We start from the raw sequence: 6356 nt of genomic DNA, 5'->3' as shown, positions 1-6356 counted from the left end.
CTGGAGAACCTAGCGAGAGAACATGGCTACAGAACCTGGCTGGAGAACATGGACACAGAACTTGGCTGGAGATTGTGGCTAGAGATCCTGGCAAGGCTGCTGATTAACTGAACGCTGTCTCCATGTCATTCCTTCTTCGCCAACTCCGTCCACACCTTTGGGGACCCCTGGACCTGCTGGGGTTGGACCCCAGCATCTGGTCCCTAGGTAACCCCCCCTGCACTCGGGACGGATAGGACTCCACCGTAGGAAGAGGGTGGATAGTCTTCGCCGACTCCGTCCACACCTTTGGGAACTCCTGGAACAGGATTCCCCTAGGTAAGCCCCCCCACTGAGAACCCCCATATTCGGGATGGATAGGACTTCACCAGGGTGCTGCAAAACCCCCTATAGAGGATAAGTAGGGTAAGAAGGTGGAAGTACAGAACTTAGATTGAGAAGATGTGCCATACTGAGTCTGAAGAAAGAAGACTCCATATTGATTTTTAGATTAAGATGTGCCATACTGAGTCTAAAGAAATAAGACTCTGTATTGATCTTTTAACACATATGCTTGCTAGCAGAGGAGTTAAGGTTACGCCCAGTCAGACGGAATGTTTTATACAAGAAGTATGTCCATGCTTTTCTGAGGAAGGAAAGGTAAATGTAAAGGCATGGGAGAAGGTAGGCCCAAGGAGCCTTATCCTTAACCCCACTGCAGCCTTTCCACCCCGGGAAAGTGCAGGATTGGCAAGCTCTCCCTGGGATGATAGATCAGGACTCAGGTAATAGCGAAAAGCGCCAATCCTACTCTTAAAATGGATACAAGAGAGCATTTGGGCTTTTTCTTTTTAATGCTTGCTTTTAAAAAATAAAAGAGGGGGAATTTGCCTGGAGCCGGTCCATCCTTGCTCTTTCACGGGACCTGGCATATATGGCATACTGTTCTTAATATGTTTGCTCACCTTCTTGGCACTATGTGTTTTAACCAAGGTCACCTCTCTGAGAAAGGTTGTTTCCCCAGGTAGGGATTTTCCCCTGAAGTTAGGGAGGGAATAAAACCCCTTAACTAAGTGCCAGGCGGGTAATTATTCACTTTAACTATGAACAATCACGCTTAAGCTACATAATCTTTACTCCCTGGAATGGAGATAAGAAAGGCCCTAACCTTTGGAATAGAGATTGATAGGATTGGAATCAACTGGTATAAATACAGATGTAACAAGACAACAGGACACAGAACCTAGAGACAGAACATGGCAAAAGATCCTGGACAGAACCTAGACACAGAGCCTAGACACAGAACCTAGAGACAGAACATTGCAAAAGATTTTGGACAGAAACAGGCAACAGAACCTAGAGACAGAACCTAGCGAGAGAACCTGGCCACAGAACCTGGCTACAGAACCTGGCGACCGAACCTGGCTGGAGAACCTGGACAGAACCTGTTTGGAGAACCTAGCGAGGGAACATGGCTACAGAACCTGGCTGGAGAACCTGGAGAACCTGGCTGGAGAACCTAGCAAGAGAATATGGACACAGAACTTGGCTGGAGATTGTGGCTAGAGATCCTGGCAAGGCTGCTGATCAACTGAACGCTGTCTCCATGTCATTCCTTCTTCACCGACTCTGTCCACACCTTTGGGGACCCCTGGACCTGCTGGGGTTGAACCCCAGCATTTTTCCAAAGCACTGACCAATTATTTCAGCTCAAGTTTTCAACTAAATTGAAATGCTAATATTCAAAATCTAGGTAATAATACTTACCTGGGTCCAATGCTGGGCATTGTCTTCTATTCTGGTACCACTAACAGAAAGTAATTATCTCATTAAAGGTACATATTTTTATAAATATATACCTGATTATGCTTGGTTATCTTCAAGTGTCCTTTGTTCCAAAAGGCTTAGAATTAATGAATCAGATTCCAAGTGTATATATGTGGCTTGTGATGAAAGTTGCATCAGATTTGACATCTTTATAATATTGAGCCTTTCTATTTGCATTACTCATCACCATATATTATAGTCTCCTTTTATGCTTCTTACTAGTGTTTTATTGTTTTGCTTTTAGAGCTCCTATAAATTCTAAGTTTATTTCTAGTATTTTAAATTGACATTTTAAATAGGATTTTACATTATAATTTAAAAATTTATTGCTCACATATTAAAAAGCTATTGATTTGTGCACTTATTGAATTCAGCTGATAGTTATTCAGGTGGTTCTTTACATTTCTAAACCAAATGTACATAATCCACACACACACAAAAATGGCAGTTTGGATTTCTTTCAGCAGTTCCAGCTACTGTCCTTTTTTATGCAACACATTGGCCAAAACTTTAATAACAATATTTAATGATAATCGTAATGCACTGTTTTTTAATGTTAGTTTTTCTATAAAACAAAATTTCTGTTTCAGAGAGATTTTTAAATATTTATTTTGTATTAGTATTTAAAGCTATGATTCTCAACTAATGGCTCAACACCCTAGTAAAAAACATTAATTCAAAGAAAGTTCTTTGCAATCCTAGTTTACTGTTTATTTAAAGAATGCAAGCTGCATTTTATAAAATGCACTTGTTTTATACCAAAATGATTATATTCTTAAACTTTATACCTATTGTTTAGATAAATTATATTAATTATTTCAATTTGAGCCATCTCTCTTTATTTGAATGAGTCAAACTCAATCATAATCTTATTTTCTTCTAATAAATTACTAGGTTTCATTTGTTGCTATTTAGGATTTTTGCATTTTACTTACACTTTGTTGTTGCCTCAGATTTTGTTAGGGTTTTTTAAGTTATCTTTAGCAGGTGCTTAAAAAATTATTTTATGCTTGCCTCCTAAAATTAATTGGAAAGCTTCACATATTTTCCTGTGCTGTGGAATAGATTACACAACATAAAATGATGTGCCCTAGCGGGTTTGGCTCGGTGGATAGAGTGTCAGCCTGAGGACTGAAGGGTCCCAGGTTCGATTCCGGTCAAGGGCATGTACCTTGGTTGCGGGCACATCCCCAGGAGGGAGTACGCAGGAGGCAGCTGATCAATGTTTCTCTCTCATCGAAGTTTCTGACTCTCTATCCCTCTCCCTTCCTCTCTGTAAAAAATCAATAAAATATATTTTAAAAATAAGTAGTAGATGAATGAGTGAAAAAAACACGTCATACATATTTGAACCAAATGTATTTTTGGAAATAAATCTTGGATAACTTTATATCTTTATTATTGGCTCTTCCACTTTTATTCTCCTTTAGGCAATTAATTTATTTCTATATATAACTTTTTAAATTTCAAAATACCATATAGATAGCACATTTTATATTACAATTTTAGTCTCTTTGGTATGTTATATTCAAATTCTCATTTCTGATTTTACATAACTTTGTATGATTAAAGTTATTAAAGATTAAAACAGTATCTCTAAAAATAAAAATAAAATCTAAGTCTACTAATTTCCTATTAATTCACCAATTTCTGCCTTTATCTTGCACCAAATGATTTCATTACATTTATTAGTCATTTTGTTTCTGGTTTCTCATAATGAAAGCTTAGTTTGTTTATTTTTGTATTTTCTTATTCAACAATACAAGCATTTAATATGATTGCATGTTTGGCCATGTCTCATGCAACATTCCCAATATTGCTTCTTCCCAAGTATCGTATTGATAAAGTTTTGATCTCCTCTTTGATACAAAAGTTATTTAGGAAAGGGTGGGTTTTTTTCCTATTATTCCATCTTACAAGAAATTAAGATTTGTGATTAAGATAGTATTTTTATCTTTATGTTTATTTTATTGTAACCATATTCTATATCATTTCTGTTTATTAAAATTTATTAAGGTTTTAATTATATCTATAATAATAAAAGCATAATATGCTAATTAGACCGGACAGCTGTATGACCTGCCGGACTTCATTCCAGACATCCTTTTGGACGAAACTGCAGTGGCAGGGGCCGAGGCAGAGGCAGTTAGGCGATCAGGCAGGCAGACGAGCAGTTAGGGCAGGGGTGGGCAAACTTTTTGACTCGAGGGCCACAATGGGTTCTTAAACTGGACCGGAGGGCCGGAACAAAAGCATGGATGGACTGTTTGTGTGAACTAATATAAATTCAAAGTAAACATCATTACATAAAAGGGCACGGTCTTTTTTTTCAATAGTTTTATTCATTTCAAACGGGCCGGATCCGGCCCGCAGGCCATAGTTTGCCCACGGCTGAGTTAGAGGCATCAGGCAGGCAGGCAGAGGGGTTAGGGGTGATCAGGCAGGCAGGTGAGTGGTTAGGGGTGATCAGGCGGGTAGGCGAGTGGTTAGGAGCCAGCAGTCCCAAATTGTGAGAGGAATGTTCAACTGCCATTTTAGGCCCACAGGATTGGGCCTAAACCTGCAGTCAGACATCCCCTGAGGGGTTCCGGATTGCGAGAGGGTGCAGGCCAGGCTGAGGGGACCCCCTCCACCCCTGTGCACAAATTTTGTGCACTGGGACTCATATATTTATATTGGGTAAGGATATATTAGTATATGTACATATACATACAAATCAAATATTATTCATATTTCTTCATATTTTGTATATTGTTTTTAACCTATATTAAAGATTAAACACTGAAAAAGATAAGTAATTGTATTTCATGTCTTTTGTTTCTGTCAATTTATCCTTATATTACTTAGAGACTTATTCTATACAGTTCTATATTGTTATCTTGTATAAAGCTTTTCTGATATTGGGGTCTCATTGGAGATTAAAATCTTTATTAATATAAAATATATTTATTTGACCAATTGTATATATTTAATTTGATTTTTTTCTTTTGAATAATTTTGAGATTTTTGCTTTCATTTTTTAAATTATTCATTTCAATATTTAATTGAAATACATCTTTGCAATTATATTAGAGATGTGTATATATATGTATATATAACCAGTATCATCCACACACACAACGAACTAATATATATATACACACATATATATAAAACCCTGACTAATACATTAACTTTTCAAAATTACAGAAACAATTAGAACTTTCCTTACTTTAACCATATTTGTAGTATTAAATTTACTTCAATGTTTACCTTTAATCTATAAAATATATATACCTTTATATTTTTTAAAAAATTTTATTTTTATTCTTGAATTTTATGTTCAGTTTAATCTCTTTATTAATCTCTTTTGTCCATTTATTTCAGGTCTTATCTTACAAAGCAAACAGTATCTTTTTTTTTTTTAAGCATAGAGTCTATAATCTTTTTTTCCTTAAACATATATTGGTTTTGCTCCACTATCTTCCTACCTTTAATGATGTAAAAAATTCTATGATTAGCAAGTTTCATGCCTCCTTCTGTTTTTCTTTTACTTTTTCACTCTTTTTTCTTATACTATGAGAATATGTAGCAATCGTTGTTCTTGATGTTGCTCTGTTCAAATTAAATGTAACTATTCCAAAGTGTGCTATGCACATTTCATTTATAGTTTTCACTATTCTTTCTGTTGTAGTTATTCTGGGTTCTTATTAAAAAGAGCAATTACCTGCATAAACTTTCTAATTTCTGTTTTCTATTTCTAATACCTTCTCTTTTATTATTTTTATCTCCTGATCTTTTATTCTGCATCCAGGTAAATTCCATCGGTTTGTTCTCCACATTACCTCTTTAGTTTAAGGCAGTGATAATTTCATCGTTTACCCCTCCAATATTATTAAATTACTAGAGGCCCGGTGCACAAAAATTTGTGCACTCGGGGGGGAGGGGGGGGGTCCCTCAGCCCGGCCTATGCCCTCTCGCAGTCTGGGACCCCTCAGGAGATGTCCACCTGCTGGCTTAGGCCCACTCCGCGGGGGATCGGGCCTAAGCTGTCAATCAGATATCCCTCTGGCAGCATGGGAGCTCTCGGGGGACGTCCATTTGCCAGCAAGGAGCAGGCCTAAGCTGCAGTTGGACATCCTTAGGATTGCTGAGGAGGCAGGAGAGGCCTCCACCACCACCGCTGTGCTGGCAGCTGGCAGCCTGGCTTGTGGCTGAGCAGAGCTCCCCCTGTGGGAGCACACTGACCACCAGGGGGCAGCTCCCGCATTAAGCATCTCCCCCTGCTGTTCAGTGCACATCATAGTGACAGGTCGTTCCACTGTTCGGTCGATTTGCATATTAGGGTTTTATTATATAGGATCATGCCTATTTTCCCTTCAACCTCCCTTTAAGGACAAGGACTTTTCATATATGTCTCCTGGGTTCTTCATTTCTATAGTAGTTGCTCAATAAAGATATTTGTGAAAGAGAAAAAGAAACAAAGAAATAGAGAAGCTTTCTTAGGATAGGTATTGCCAGCCATCTAGCTCAATAATTAGAATAATATTTGGGAGCCAGTCTCTTCCTTT

General features: G+C 37.7%; 1 protein-coding gene across 1 annotated transcript in view; it reads right to left on the bottom strand.

Moving 5' to 3' along the window:
• The window catches only part of PKHD1 (polycystic kidney and hepatic disease 1 (autosomal recessive)), a 406355-nt gene that overhangs the window by 126618 nt on the left and 273381 nt on the right, over window positions 1-6356 (bottom strand). The window lies entirely within an intron of this gene.

The sequence above is a fragment of the Myotis davidii genome, unplaced genomic scaffold, assembly GCF_000327345.1.
Source record: "Myotis davidii unplaced genomic scaffold, ASM32734v1 scaffold240, whole genome shotgun sequence".
Classification (NCBI taxonomy): Eukaryota; Metazoa; Chordata; class Mammalia; order Chiroptera; family Vespertilionidae; genus Myotis; species Myotis davidii.
Note: the sequence above shows the minus strand (reverse complement) of the source record. Positions and strands in the feature narration are given on the sequence as shown.